Below are 15,961 nucleotides of genomic sequence, written 5' to 3' on the forward strand. Positions count from 1 at the left end.
TCGGAGGGTTGTTGGGCTGAAGGAGGTTACAGAGGTAGGGAGGGGCGAGGCCATGGAGGGATTTGAAAATAAGGATGAGAATTTTAAAATCGAGGCGTTGCTGGACCAGGAGCCAATGTAGGTCAGGGGTGATGGATGGTCAGGATACGGGCAGCAGAGTATTGGATAAGCTGAAGTTTATGGAGGGTGGAAGGTGGGAATCTGGCCAGGAGAGCATTGGAATAGCCTGGAGGTCTAGAGGTAACAAAGGCATGAATTTGGGTTTCAGCAGCAGATGAGCTGAGGTAGGGGCGGAGACGGGCGATGTTACAGAGGTGGAAGGAGGCGGTCTTGGTGATGGACCGAATATGTGGACAGAAGCTGATCTCAGGGTCAAATAAGTTGCCATGGTTGCGAACGGTCTGGTTCAGCCTCAGACAGTGGCCAGGGAGAGGGATGGAGTCGGTGGCTAAAGAACGGAGTTTGTGGCAGGGACCGAAGACAACGGCTTCGGTCTTCCCAATATTTAGTCGGGGGAAATGTTTGCTCATCCAGTACTGGATTTCGGACAAGCAGTGTGGCAAATCAGAGACAGTGGAGGGTCAAGGGAGATGGTGGTGAGGTAGAACTGGATATCGTCAGCATTCATGGGGTATCTGACGTCGTTTCTTCGGATGATGTCGCCGAGGGGCAGCATGTAGATGAGAAATAGGAGGAGGGCAAGGATAGATCCATGGGGGACTCCAGAGGTAACGATGTGGGAACGGGTAGAGAATCCGCTGCAGGTGACTCTCTGGCTGTGACTGGATCGATAAGAATGGAACCAGGAGAGCGCAGTCCCACCCAGCTGGACGAAGGAGGAGAGGTGTTGGAGGAGGATGGTGTGGTCAACCTTGTCAAAGGCTGCAGACAGATCGAGAAGGATGAGGAGGGATAGTTTACCACGGTCACAAACACATAGGATGTCAATTGTGACTTTGATAAGGGCCGTTTCAGTACTGTGGCACTGACGGAAACCTGATTGGAGGGATTCAAACATGGAATTGCGAGAAAGGTGGGCACGGATTTGGAAGGCGACAACACGTCCAAGGACTTTGGAGAGGAATGGAAAGTTGGAGATGGGACGGTAGTTTGCAAGGACAGAGAGGTCAAGGAGGAGGGGGGTGATGACAGCAGATTTGAAGGAGAGACGGCAGATTTGAAGAGAGCCAGGAAGGGAAGTTAGGTGGTCAGCAGTTTGGTGGGAGTAGGGTCAATGGAGGAGGAGGTGGTCTCATGGTCAAGGTGAGCTCAGAGAGGGCATGAGGGGAGGTAGGAGAGAAACTAGAGAAAGATGCAAGTTCAGGGCGAGGGCGGGAGAAACCGTAGGGGAAGTTTGGCTTGGTGGGCTAGGGGAAGGGAGGGAAGCGCAGAGGCAGCTAAATGGACGTTCTCAATCTTAGTGACAAAGAAGTCCATGAGCTCCTCGCACTTGTTGGAGGTGAGGGTGGAGGAGGCAGGAAAGAGGGGTTTAAGAAGGTGCTTTGTAGTGAAGAGAAGCCGGGGGTTATCTTTGCATTCCAGGATAATCCTGGAATAGTGAACAGTTTAGGCAGAGGAGAGCAGGACCCGATAGTGTTTTATGTGTCCAGCCAGATGTGGCGATGAATGGCTAAACCAATTGTCTGCCATAAACGTTCAAGTCTGCATCCCTTGGACTTAAGAGAGTGGAGATGAGGGCCGTATCAGGGGAACGACCAGGGTGAGAGAGAGTAATAATTTTACTGGGGATGAGGGCATCATCTAGACCCCACAATACAGTCTAACAACTCCATTATTTTCCTTTCTCTCTGCCTCTTCATAGTATCATGAGGCAGTCAGGGGCTGTATTTCCAACAAGAACATTTTGAAAGGGGAGACATTTCTTTTATAAGAAAAAAAAGAGAATGCCTGTTTTACTTCGTAATTAACGGCCCACTAAAAGAAAGAGAAAGAACTTGCATTTATATGGCGCCTTTCACATCCTCGGGACATCCCAAAGTGCTTTACAGCCAATCAAGTGCTTTTGAAGTGTAGTCACTGTTGTAATGTAAGGAAACGCGGCAGCCAATTTGTACACAGCAAGGGCCCACAAACAATAATGAGATGAATAACTAGATAATCTGTTTTTAGTGATGTTGGTTGAGGGATAAATATTAGCCAGGACACCAAGGAGAGCTCCCCTTCTCTTTTTCGAATAGTGCCATGGGATCTTTAATGTCCACCTGAGAAGGCAGACAGGCAGACGTAAAAGATCCCATGGCACTATTGGTTTAACGTCTCCTCCGAAAGACGACACCTCCGACATTGCAGCACTCCCTCAGTGCCAGCACTGGAGTATCAGCCTATCACTAAATAGAAGGCAACTTCAATTAATTACAAAGCAAACATGCGTTCTCCAATTTTTCATTAAAAGAAGAATTTCATGCCAATTCCTTTCTCAAGGCAGTGCACCCTCGCTCTCACAATATGCTATGAGGTATGGTTAAAGGTACAGGTAATTGCTTCACTTGTACACCAGATGTGGAGATGCCGGTGATGGACTGGGGTTGACAATTGTAAACAATTTTACAACACCAAGTTATAGTCCAGCAATTTTATTTTAAATTCACAAGCTTTCGGAGGCTTCCTCCTTCGTCAGGTGAACGATGTGACATCGTTCACCTGAGGAAGGAGGAAGCCTCCGAAAGCTTGTGAATTTAAAATAAAATTGCTGGACTATAACTTGGTGTTGTAAAATTATTTACAATTGTACACCAGATGGCACTCTTCTGGAAATCTAGAACCGAATGGCCCAGATTTTCCTATCAAAATACAAGTGGAGCTCGCTGTTATTTATGCGCAAATGGTACAGCAACTTCAGGCGAGGGGCAGATGTGCGGTTCAACTCAAATATCCAAAAGTTGCTATCTGAGTTGGGCCGCTCCGCTGTTAGATTCTCAAAAAATGGCATCTCGCTGTCTGACTCACCATTGAAATGCATTGACTGTCGTGAAGTTCCTGTATTTGCATGGTAGGTACAAACTAAACTCGCCACAGAAAGTTACGTCTTGTCCATTTCAGTCTAAGTACTCTTTTAACAATGTGATAAGTGTTAATTACTGCCAAACAAACTCTGTGGCACTGAAAATTAACTATTACAAGTGTGGAGTCTCAGTCCTTCATGTTTTAATTGTTGGAGATTTTAAAAATGTAAAATTTAAAATTTACATTTTGTTTTACTTTTCCTTTTTTTTTCTCCCTCTTAATTCAATTTTTTTTCCCTCTATCTCTCTTCCTGTACCTGATTTGACATTGAATTCACTGCTGTAACTTACACTTCCTTCTCAGTCCTTGCGCTGTTAAATTCACAATCCTTCAATCTGATTGATTAAGGAGATACCCAGTTACTTGCCCTGTTCACTCAGGTCCAAGATGCCCTGTTTCCCTCGCTGCGACGTTATCAGCTCGCACTTCCAGCAAAAAATTTTAAAACCTAAACATGCAAGGGCAAGTCTAACTAATGGCAGGTGTCGTTAAATGCCCTGCTGCAGCAAATTAAGGCCCATTATTCGTCTGCTGTGCTCCTTAATAGTGCCCAAAAAACAGGTGCAGTGCAGAGGGAAAAGCAGCACTAATCCTTTTCTCCCACTCTGTTCCTCAAAAGCACTTCCACCTGTCATTCTGGTGAATCTCTACTGCACTTTTTCCACCAATATCTGTTCTATAATGAGGCGTCTAAACTGCACACACTTCTATGACTGTGACCTAACCAATGTCTCGTACAGATTCATCACTTCCTTAACCTTGTATTCAGTGCCTTTATATATAAAACCCAGAATCCCATTTGTCCTTTTTATGCCGTTTACCATCTGCAATCCTGACTTTTAAAGATCTCTGTATCTATGCTTGTAGATTTCTCAATATCTTCACTCCTTTATGTACATATAGATAGATAATATAAACTGTATAATAGTATATTTATCATACGATTGATATGAACCATCGCGGTTTACAGCACAAAGAGTTGTTGTTTGACCCATCATGTTTAGTGCTATGCCTTTTTGCTGGAGCAATCCAGAACTAATCTGATCTTTCCCCATAGCTCTGTATCTACCACCACTTCAAATATTTACCCAATTATCCTTTAAAGGAGGCAATGGTCTCTGTCTCAATTACTCTCTGTGGTAAAGCAATCCATGCTCTAATAACCTTCCGAGTAAAGGAATTTCTTCTACTCTCTCTCCGGCTCTCATAGTGAGAAGTTTAAATTGATGACTTCTAGGGCAGGATTTTAACTGTGATAAATGGGTGGGTTGGGGGCGGTGGGGCATTGAAAAGTGCAACAATTTCAGACCCGCCCCCCCCCAACCCGCCTCCAACCCGCCCATTTCCGGTTTTCACTGGGGCAGGACGAGGGGTGGGTGACCAACCCGCTCCCAGGAGGCGGGTTGGTCACTAAAACCTTTCAAGGAGGCCGCGGGCCTCCATTTTGAAAGGTTTTGCGGATTGCAACCCGTGGGGGCCGGGATTCCCGGGCCTTTTCCTTCACGCCGCGTGAGAGGAGGCGAGAAGGCCCGAAACTGCAGCCAAGCGCCTTTCTGGCGCAGCTTGTGGGCTCGGAGGAGCAGGAATGCTTCCCCCAGGCCCGACAATACTACCTACAAAGACCCCCCAACAATCGCGGACGTCCCCTCCCCCCCACCCCCGCCAATGATCATGACCAAAATGCTGTTGACCGTTTTTATGGCATTAGCTACCTGTATTTGAAATTTCAACGAATTATGTATTTGAATACCTCGGGTCCCTCCATTCACCCGTTCCCTTCAGTGTCTTCCCATTGAGCATATATTCCCATTGCTTGTGTTTCCTCCCAAAATGTCTAACCTCACAGCAACAACAACTTGCATTTATATAGCGCCTTTAACATAGTAAAACGTCCCAAGCCGATTCACAGGAGGATAATCAAACAAAATTTGACACTGAGCTACATAAGGGGATATTAGGACAGGTAACCAAAACCTTGGACAAAAAACTAGGTTTTAATGAGCGTCTTAAAGGAGGAGCAAGAGGTGGAGGTTTAGGGAAGGAATTCCAGAGCTTAAATCCTAGACAGCCGAAGGCACAGCCGCCAATGGTGGAGTGATGAAAATCAGGGATGCGCAAGAGGCCAGAATTGGGGAAGTGCAGAGATCTCGGAGGGTTGTAGGGCTGGAGGAGGTTACAGAGATAGGGAGAGGCAAGACCATGGAGGGATTTGAAAACAAGGATGAGCATTTTAAAATCGAGGCGTTGCCGGACCAGGAGCCAATGTAGATCTGCGAGCACAGGGGTAATGGGGGAACGGGACTTGGTGCGAGTTAGGATACGGGCAGCAGAGTTTTGGATGAGCTCAAGTTTACGAAGGGTGCAAGGTGGGAGGCCGGCCAGGAGAGCATTGGAATAGTCTAAAGGTTACAAAGGCATGGATGAGGGATTCACCTCACACTTCACATGAAATTGCATCTTCCACCTGTCTGCCCATATCGGTAACCTATCTATGTCCTCCTGAAATATTTTCCGCTCCTGCTCACTGTTTACCAATCCACTTACGTCATCAGCAAATCTCTGTGCCCAACTTCAAATCATTGATATATACTGATAAAAAAACTGGAACTAGCACTGACCATTGGAGTACATTCCCTCCCGTCCAAGCAATACCCATTTACCCTAACTTTTTGTTTCCTGCCTATCACCCAACTTTGTATCCATCATGCGAAATTTCCTTATAATATGCCTGAATTTTTTTAGCATATCTCCTCTACAAATGCCTTCTGAAAATTCATATACACTACATCTTCTGCAGTCCGTTTATCTTTCCATTCAGTTACTTCTCAAAAAACTCTATTAAAGTCATCAAACATGATTTCATGATTTGCCCTTAACAAACCCATGCTGGCTGTCCTTGATTAGCCTGTGTATTTCTAAATGTTTACTATTTTCTCCAGTTATTGATTCTAAGAGTTTTCATGCAACAACACTACTATTTCCCTTTGTATTATCTGCTAGCCTTATTTAATATTTCCTTTTAGTCCTTCAAATATCCCCTTTTCACTTCCTCATTATGCTTTCTATATTGCTCATGATTTCTATATTGCTCATGATTTCTATATTCCTCATAACTTTATTATTGTTAGGTCTAATTTTAACATATGCCTCCCATTTAAGTTAGAATTCAATCTCCCTATTTATGTATGATTGCTATTTAATCACAGTTGGTCTTACACTGATGATCTATTTGCAACGGTTATTTCTCAACCTTGCACTTTTATGACCATAGAAACTGTGACACTTATAGTGGTGCAACATTTAAAGCTGATCTCTGACCCCATGCTTTGTTGTTTTAAAGTGTTCAGCTCCCCGAAGACTCTTTTGATAAAGTCAGCCTGCAGCTGAGCCACCCAGACTAGGAAGTCCCAGCTTCAGTTTCCAGACTGTGCTGAATTAACAGGTGCTTCAGCTGGTCTCAGTGCAGCTGGGGAGGGAAAAAATCAGCCAAGATTCCCGCTCCCGACTGCTGTCCATCTGTTGAGGGCGGTGTGGGACTCGGTTGTGATGCCCCCTGAGTTGAAGAATGACTACTTGAATGCGGTACCAGAGAGTACAAGGCACCTGGGGAACTGTAACTCAATGTCAGGATAGGAGCGGAGAGAAAATATTCAATAACTAAAAGAACTGGTTCTAACTGTTGTTCTCGAGATGTGGGCGACCCTGCAAGGCCGCGTGCATTGCTCATCCCTACCTGCCCTGAGAAAGCGATGATGGGCCTGCTCCTCCACCTGCTGCCATCCCTGTACTGATGGTGCTGCCGCTTTGGTGTTGGGTAGGCAAATCCGGGATAGTGACCCAGCGACGTTGAAGGAACTGCGATGACCTGGAGGGGAAGTTGGGGGAGATGGTGTTCCTATAACGTCGCTGCTCTTGTCTTTCGAGGTGGTAGATGTCACAAGGGAAGGAGGACCAAGAACGGGAAAAAACAAACATATTTGAGAGAAATATGTAAATAACAATAAGACATACAATATAATAGAAGTTCCCATTATTTTGCATTGCCCCACAATGTACACATTGCTCCAGTTATCCAGACAATGAAATCACCAACTCCTGTATGATCACAGGACATCACAGTGCGGTTGTCACATACCACAGGTCACATAGCTTAGTACGAGTACAGTAGTGTCGTGGTTACGGTACTGGATTGGTATCGTCTCACTCTGGCAAGTTGAATTTAATAAATCTGGTAATTTGAGGTTGGTTCATTCATGATCTTCAGCGGAACGAACCTATCACCCCTGTCTGGTCTGGCCTACTTGTGACTCCAAGCCTACGTTGCATGGTTGACTCTTGATGCCCCCATGAAGTGCCCTAGCAAACCTTTTATAAAAATGACTGATGCAAAGCAAGAAGATGGTCATTACCACCTTCTCAAGGTAATCTATGCCCATTTGTTTTGAACGGTTACACTGATGTAATTGATTATCTCCCTCCTCTTTCTATTACATGCCATTTCTCCACAGGGTTCACATGGAAACAGGAGCTCGCCTCGCTGAGAATTATGGGAGTGGAGGGGAGGTCGAAAGGCTTCTGGGGTGCAGTACATTAGAGCACCAACAGGCTGTGCCACTGAGCTGCTCAGATCTGTGCTCTTTCATGTATCAGATCACTGAATCCAATGGCACATAATTATCTAACAATTGAACACTGTGCTGTGTGATGTGATATGCCCAAGGAGTAACACATGCAGCACATAATCCTTAGGGCTTTGCCTATTATAACTGAGCACAATGAGAGTCAATTCTGCCACGAGATCAGGCAATGTTCAGACAGACTGAGCTGCTGAAATGGACTCTACCAAAACTGAAACTGCACCTTGTTGATTGCCAGGCAAAGTTCACACTTAAATTTGCCGCAATATACAAATTTTTAAAAATTGGATGTTAAACATAAAACATTGAACTTATATCACGAGATGGGATCAACAATCAGACGACCGTGCCACATAAACAATCCTGCCATTGTTCCCTCCACTGGGTATGAGCACAGTTCTGTTTCTGGTCAGCAGCACCTTGAGGAGGTGATGGCCCAGTATCTTACATGGTGATGGGCTGTCGCTTTGGTGCGATATCTGACGTGGTAAGTGAGCGTTCACTCTTTGGTCCAGTGCCTGAGTGGGTAATGGAGCTTATACTGTAGTATCTGAGCGAGTAATGGGACTGTGATTATACTCTAGTATCTGAGGGAGTAATGGGACTGTGATTATACTCTAGTATCTGAGGGAGTAATGGGACTGTGATTATACTCTAGTATCTGAGGGAGTAATGGGACTGTGATTATACTCTAGTATCTGAGGGAGTAATGGGACTGTGATTATAGTCTAGTATCTGAGGGAGTAATGGGACTGTGATTATACTCTAGTATCTGAGGGAGTAATGGGACTGTGATTATACTCTAGTATCTGAGGGAGTAATGGGACTGTGATTATGCTCCAGTATCTGAGGGAGTAACGGGACTGTGATTATGCTCTAGTATCTGAGGGAGTAATGGGACTGTGATTATGCTCTAGTATCAGAGGGAGTAATGGGACTGTGATTATGCTCCAGTATCTGAGGGCGTAATGGGATTGTGATTATACTCAAGTATCTGAGGGAGTAATAGGACTGTGATTATACTCTAGTATCTGAGGGAGTAATGGGACTGTGATTATACTCCAGTATCTGAGGGATTAATGGGATTGTGATTATACTCTAGTATCTGAGGGATTAATGGGATTGTGATTATACTCTAGTATCTGAGGGATTAATGGGATTGTGATTATGCTCTAGTATCTGAGGGAGTAATGGGACTGTGATTATACTCCAGTATCTGAGGGAGTAATGGGACTGTGATTATACTCTAGTATCTGAGGGAGTAATGGGACTGTGATTATACTCTAGTATCTGAGGGATTAATGGGATTGTGATTAAACTCTAGTATCTGAGGGAGTAATGGGACTGTGATTATACTCTAGTATCTGAGGGAGTAATGGGACTGTGATTATACTCCAGTATCTGAGGGAGTAATGGGACTGTGATTATACTCTAGTATCTGAGGGAGTAACGGGACTGTGATTATACTCCAGTATCTGAGGGAGTAACGGGACTGTGATTATACTCTAGTATCTGAGGGAGTAATGGGACTGTGATTATACTCTGGTATCTGAGGGAGTAACGGGACTGTGATTATACTCTAGTATCTGAGGGAGTAATGGGAATGTGATTATACTCTCGTATCTGAGGGAGTAATGGGACTGTGATTATACTCTAGTATCTGAGGCAGTAATGGGACTGTGATTATATTCTAGTATCTGAGGGAGTAACGGGACTGTGATTATACACTTGTATCCGAGGGAGTAATGGGACTGTGATTATGCTCCAGTATCTGAGGGAGTAACGGGACTGTGATTATACTCTAATATCTGAGGGAGTAATGGGACTGTGATTATGCTCCAGTATCTGAGGGAGTAACGGGACTGTGATTATACACTTGTATCTGAGGGAGTAATGGGACTGTGATTATACTCCAGTATCTGAGGGATTAATGGGATTGTGATTATACTCTAGTATCTGAGGGATTAATGGGATTGTGATTATACTATAGTATCTGAGGGATTAATGGGATTGTGATTATGCTCTAGTATCTGAGGGAGTAATGGGACTGTGATTATGCTCCAGTATCTGAGGGAGTAATGGGACTGTGATTATACTCTAGTATCTGAGGGATTAATGGGATTGTGATTAAACTCTAGTATCTGAGGGAGTAATGGGACTGTGATTATACTCTAGTATCTGAGGGATTAATGGGATTGTGATTATACTCTAGTATCTGAGGGAGTAATGGGACTGTGATTATACTCCAGTATCTGAGGGAGAAACGGGACTGTGATTATACTCTAGTATCTGAGGGAGTAATGGGACTGTGATTATACTCCAGTATCTGAGGGAGTAACGGGACTGTGATTATACTCTAGTATCTGAGGGAGTAATGGGAATGTGATTATACTCTCGTATCTGAGGGAGTAATGGGACTGTGATTATACTCTAGTATCTGAGGCAGTAATGGGACTGTGATTATATTCTAGTATCTGAGGGAGTAATGGGACTGTGATTATACTCTGGTATCTGAGGGAGTAACGGGACTGTGATTATACTCTAGTATCTGAGGGAGTAATGGGAATGTGATTATACTCTCGTATCTGAGGGAGTAATGGGACTGTGATTATACTCTAGTATCTGAGGCAGTAATGGGACTGTGATTATATTCTAGTATCTGAGGGAGTAACGGGACTGTGATTATACACTTGTATCCGAGGGAGTAATGGGACTGTGATTATGCTCCTGTATCTGAGGGAGTAACGGGACTGTGATTATACTCTAATATCTGAGGGAGTAATGGGACTGTGATTATGCTCCAGTATCTGAGGGAGTAACGGGACTGTGATTATACACTTGTATCTGAGGGAGTAATGGGACTGTGATTATGCTCCAGTATCTGAGGGAGTAACGGGACTGTGATTATACTCCAGTATCTGAGGGAGTAATGGGACTGTGATTATGCTCCAGTATCTGAGGGATTAATGGGACTGTGATTATACTCTAGTATCTGAGGGAGTAATGGGACTGTGATTATGCTCCAGTATCTGAGGGATTAATGGGACTGTGATTATGCTCCAGTATCTGAGGGAGTAATGGGACTGTGATTATGCTCTAGTATCTGAGGGAGTAATGGGACTGTGATTATACTCTAGTATCTGAGGGAGTAATGGGACTGTGATTATACTCTAGTATCTGAGGGAGTAACGGGACTGTGATTATGCTCTAGTATCTGAGGGAGTAATGGGACTGTGATTATACTCTAGTATGTGAGGGAGTAATGGGACTGTGATTATACTCTATTATCTGAGGGAGTAATGGGACTGTGATTATACTCTAGTATGTGAGGGAGTAATGGGACTGTGATTATACTCTAGTATGTGAGGGAGTAATGGGACTGTGATTATACTCTAGTATGTGAGGGAGTAATGGGACTGTGATTATGCTCTAGTATCTGAGGGAGTAACGGGACTGTGATTATACTCTAGTATCTGAGGGAGTAACGGGACTGTGATTATACTCTAGTATGTGAGGGAGTAATGGGACTGTGATTATACTCTAGTATGTGAGGGAGTAATGGGACTGTGATTATGCTCTAGTATCTGAGGGAGTAACGGGACTGTGATTATGCTCTAGTATCTGAGGGAGTAACGGGACTGTGATTATCCTCTATTGTCTGAGGGAGTAATGGGACTGTGATTATCCTCTATTGTCTGAGGGAGTAATGGGACTGTGATTATACTCCAGTGTCTGTGGTGGTGACAGCCTATGCCCAGTATCTGAGTGAGAAATGAGACTGTGATTGTACCCCGGTGTCTGAGGTAGTCACGCGGCAGTGATTCTGGCCCAGGGTGACAGAGCTGTGACTCGGTGACTGTGACTATGCCTTAGTTTGTATCTGAACACATGATCTCGGCTGACAGCACTGCACTGAAATGTCAGCTTGAATCATGTGCTCAGATACAAACTAGGACGTAATCACAGTCCCCGAGTCACAGTCCAGTGCTGCACTGCCAGAGGTGTCACCTTTTGAATGAAACATTGAACCAAGGCCCCATTTCCTTGCTTAGGTTAGCAGGGGAGTTGTCTTGGTACCCTGGCCAACATTCATCCCTCAATCAGCGGATTATATGGACAGTTGTGCGTTTGCCTTGATGTGTGCAAATTGGCTGCTGCGTTGCGTGACTGCACTTCAAAAGTAATTAATTGGTTGTCAAATGCTTTATGACATCCTGAGGACATAATAAGGTGCTTTATAGATGCAAGTTCTTTCTTTCCATAAAGTGATTATCTTGCAGAGGCTTCTTATGGCTGTTTTCTCCCACAGAAAATGAGCACAAACTGAATAAGTAATCCTGTACATTTTTCTGCCCCCTCGTGAGAGCCGTTGTTTGCCGATGGGAGTGTCCAGTGGGGATGGACGACAAATCCACTTGTTTCACAATACCTCACATTGGGGAGGGAGTGGGGGAGAGATACTCGGGTGAGAGCTAATCCAAGCCAGGGAATTTATAGCTGTGACATGCAAGTGATGATTTATTGCATTCAAAAATGTTGGCAGGAGATCTGCCAAATAAGCATCCTACCCCACCCTTTCCACAAAACAAACTTTCTGCCATTAAATAAGCCCACATTGGTTACCTGAATGATTATAGTTTATTTATTAAGTTGATCATACAATATAGTTGTTTTTATGTGGATTTTTCAGGTCTAAGTCTGGAAATGATACTGCATGATATGGTTATACAAACACTCTTCACATCAAATTTCTCTGCCCCCTGTTTCAATTGAGCCATTAGTCCATTTATTTTAAATGCATTTGTCATGAGTTGGGAAATTCGCGGTAGTTTATTTTTAAAACAGCAAACCCAGTAGCAGACTGAGGCCCATATATTCCATCCTGAATTAGCATAATTAGTTCACTTTCTTTGAAAGGTCGTGTTGAGCCTTAAGCCGAATTAAATTTTGGATCCTGTCATAGCTAACAATTTGTTTATGGGAAGTTTAAGATTTGGTGACAGACAGGAATATTGTATGTCCATCCATCCTGTATTAATGACAGTCTAGTATGTAATTTCCAATTGTTGTAATGTGTACTGACCTGGGTTCAGGCACATGAATACTGCAGCTGGCAGAAGCGACAACCCCAAGCCATCATCTTATTGTTTACTGCAAATGTTAAACTCTTAAGATTTTGTTTGTCTAGGACAATTTTACATGAATTGTTTTTTAACTTCAAAAAGGAGAAAGTTGACTTAAAACACAAGGATCTATTAGTGATTAACAGTTCTCTCACTGTGCCGATACATGTTAAAGGGTGAATAGAAAGGCGGGGGAGTGGGACTAGCTGGATTTCTCTTGCATAGAGCCGGAGTGGACTCGATGGGCCTAATTTTAACTAAATCTGATTGGTAGTTTCAGTGGTGGTGAAGTGTTATGTTATTTTTCACCATCCAGATTGGCAGGTGATGCAAAGGCATCCTGCATGAAATCCAGAACGAGGGGTCACAGTCTGAGGATATGGGGTAGGACATTTAGGACTGAGATGAGGAGAAAATTCTTCACTCAGAGGGTGGTGAACCTGTGGAATTCTCTACCACAGAAGGCTGTGGAGGCCAAGTCACTGAATATATTTAAGAAGGAGCTAGATAGATTTCTAGACACAAAAGGCATCAAGGGGTATGGGGAGAGAGCGGGAATATGATATTGAGATCGAGGATCAGCCATGATCATATTGAATGGCGGAGCAGGCTCGAAGGGCCAAATGGCTTACTCCTGCTCCTATTTTCTATGTTTCTATGTGACCATGGCTGATTATTAGACGTGGTCTACACCAGCTCAGTGCAGCAGAGTACAACAGACTTGTGTTTCATTTGATAAGGGATGCTATCTGCTGATTGAAATTAGCATCAAGGCATTTGCAGGAATAACAGCCCAACCCATAGCCAGGTCAATATAGAAGAAGAAGAAGAACTTGCATTTATATGGCACCTTTCACAACCTCAGGACGTCTCAAAGGGCTTTACAGCCAATGAAGTACTTTTTGAAGTGTGGTCACTGCTGTAATGTAGGAAACGCGGCAGCCAATTTGCGCACAGCAAGATCCCACAAATATCAATGAGATAAATGACCAGCTAGTCCATTTCAGTCATATTGGTTGAGGGATAAATATTGGCCAGGACACCGCGGGGATAACTCTCCTGCTCTTCTTCAAAATAGTGCCATGGGATCGTTTATGTCCACCTGAGAGGGCAGTACTGCACTGAAGTGTCAGTGAGTTGGTAAAGAAAAGTCAAAGGGATCAGGAAAGATCGACCATATTGGATGTGTCAAATTGTTGGTGGATAGACCAAGTTAGACTGAAATGGCGACATGATTTTGTCACAAAGTCTATTCACTAATTTTGCTACTGCATCTGAACGATGAAGATGTGGAGGAGCAATGTTACAGAGGACTGGTAACCACGGGAGGGCAGTAGGGCACAATGCGCCTGAACACAAGACGCATAGTAGCAAGCAGTTGCGTATCCACCAGTTAAATGTTGGCGAGTGAGCCCAAATGGGAGCGCAATATTTTGCGAATGAATAGCAGAGTGTGAGAGCAGATGAGCGTAAAGTGGAGGCGTTTGATCCTTAGGCAGAGCTGGCAAGTTTGACAATTAGGTTATTTCCGGCTTTGTCTTTCTCAGCAGCTTTCAGTAAATGGTTTTTGTAGGTTAGTGACCGGTGGAGGAAAGAGGGCGAGCATTGTGTTTGACAAGTTGACCATTTCGGATGTTAGTGAGTTCATGAGAGGCACAACAACAACAACAACAACAACAACAACAACAACAACAACAACAACAGGCATTTCTATAGCGCCTTTAACATTATGCAAATGAAAGTTGGAGGACACAGTCTTTGTGGTGCTTGGTTGAAGACACCATTTCAGACAATACCCGCCATAAGATTCATATCATTAGTGAACGTGGATTCCAGGGTGGAAAAGTCATCAGCTTTTGTGGCAAAGGCACTGTCATCAGCACAGATGAATTCTCACAATCTGGTCGCAAGCAGGTCGTTTGTGACAGATTAATAAGGACTGGTGCCCAGGAAATATCCCTGAGGGAAGCCATTGATTTGGTATCTCCACGAGCTGATGTGGTTGGCCATGTGTACTCTGAAATGTCAGCCCCATAGCAGTAATTCAAACAAGAAGGTGGTCCAATATGGCAAGACTCTTGATATTTTCGCCAGAGGGCCTGTACGCCTGGCAGTGTCATAGGCTTCTGTTAGATCGAGGAATACAACGTTAGTCTTAAAGATTTTCTGAAAGCCATTTTCAATGAAGACGGTTAGGGCGAGTGCATGGCCACAAGTGATGTGGCCGCGACTGAAACCAGCTTGATCTTGGCTCAACGCAGCATCAACTACTGAAGATATACACTGGAGGACCAGTCACTCACACATCTTATAGCAAACACTCAGGAGGGAGATTGGTTGGTAACTCGCTAACTGTGGGTCCTTGCCAGTAGGTCAGTGATCTTTGCTCAGCGCCATACCGCTGGAATTCAGCCTTCAAGGGTAACACAAGTGAATAAAAGTGATAGCCAATTACAAGTTTGTGGACGTAAGTGGTGCCATTCATCACGTACTTTCCATTCGAAGACTTTGTTGTAGGGGGCTTGCTACTTTTAGTAGGTAAGTGGCAATGATATTAGCTGAGACAGATGATCGGGTTTGTGCTGGAGGACCTCTGTTAAAAAAGTGGACAAATGAATTTCGGTATGAAGTCACATGCTATCAACTGATGTTGATGCATTGCCATTTACATTTTATCTTCTAGGTTCTAGTTGGAAGGAATCAAAAGCCAATTCTTTGTTTTTAACCATAAAATAGTCTCTTTTGTCCATCCAATTTTCCTTCCTCCCAATTATGATTGCACAAATCCCAGCCACCTTACAGTACCTCATCCTTGTAACTATTCTTTATAAGTGGCTGTGTTGTCTTACCATTCAAATACTGCTTTCTTCCTGCATCAAATATGAAAAATTCTGTGTTGTGTTCTATATGACTTTGGATAGATAGAATTATAAATTGACTTTAGACACCTATAGCTGGAAAAATACTTCTTTGTCTCTCTGGGCTGGGGGTTTGCTTAAGCATGAAACTGTCTTGATTCATCCACAGCTTCATTGGAAGTGGGATGGCTTCCCTTGTCAGAATCTAATTAGGTCAAGTTTGTTTGATTGCTTGTTCATTTTTTGAAATGTTAATTTATGCACGTTTGTAGGCTGATAGAAGTAGAGAAAATCATTTTCTGTAATGGTCAATCTATCA

General features: G+C 43.8%; 1 long non-coding RNA gene across 1 annotated transcript in view; it reads right to left on the reverse strand.

The window, feature by feature from the left end:
* Window positions 1-6,889: 6,889 nt before the first annotated feature.
* The window catches only part of LOC137327665 (uncharacterized), a 58,685-nt gene continuing 49,613 nt past the window's right edge, over window positions 6,890-15,961 (reverse strand). The window contains exon 3 of the long non-coding RNA XR_010964501.1: window positions 6,890-6,940. This is a non-coding gene — a long non-coding RNA (uncharacterized lncRNA). The remainder of the gene's footprint in view (window positions 6,941-15,961) is intronic.

Source organism: Heptranchias perlo, chromosome 12 (assembly GCF_035084215.1).
Source record: "Heptranchias perlo isolate sHepPer1 chromosome 12, sHepPer1.hap1, whole genome shotgun sequence".
In the NCBI taxonomy this organism is placed as follows: Eukaryota; Metazoa; Chordata; class Chondrichthyes; order Hexanchiformes; family Hexanchidae; genus Heptranchias; species Heptranchias perlo.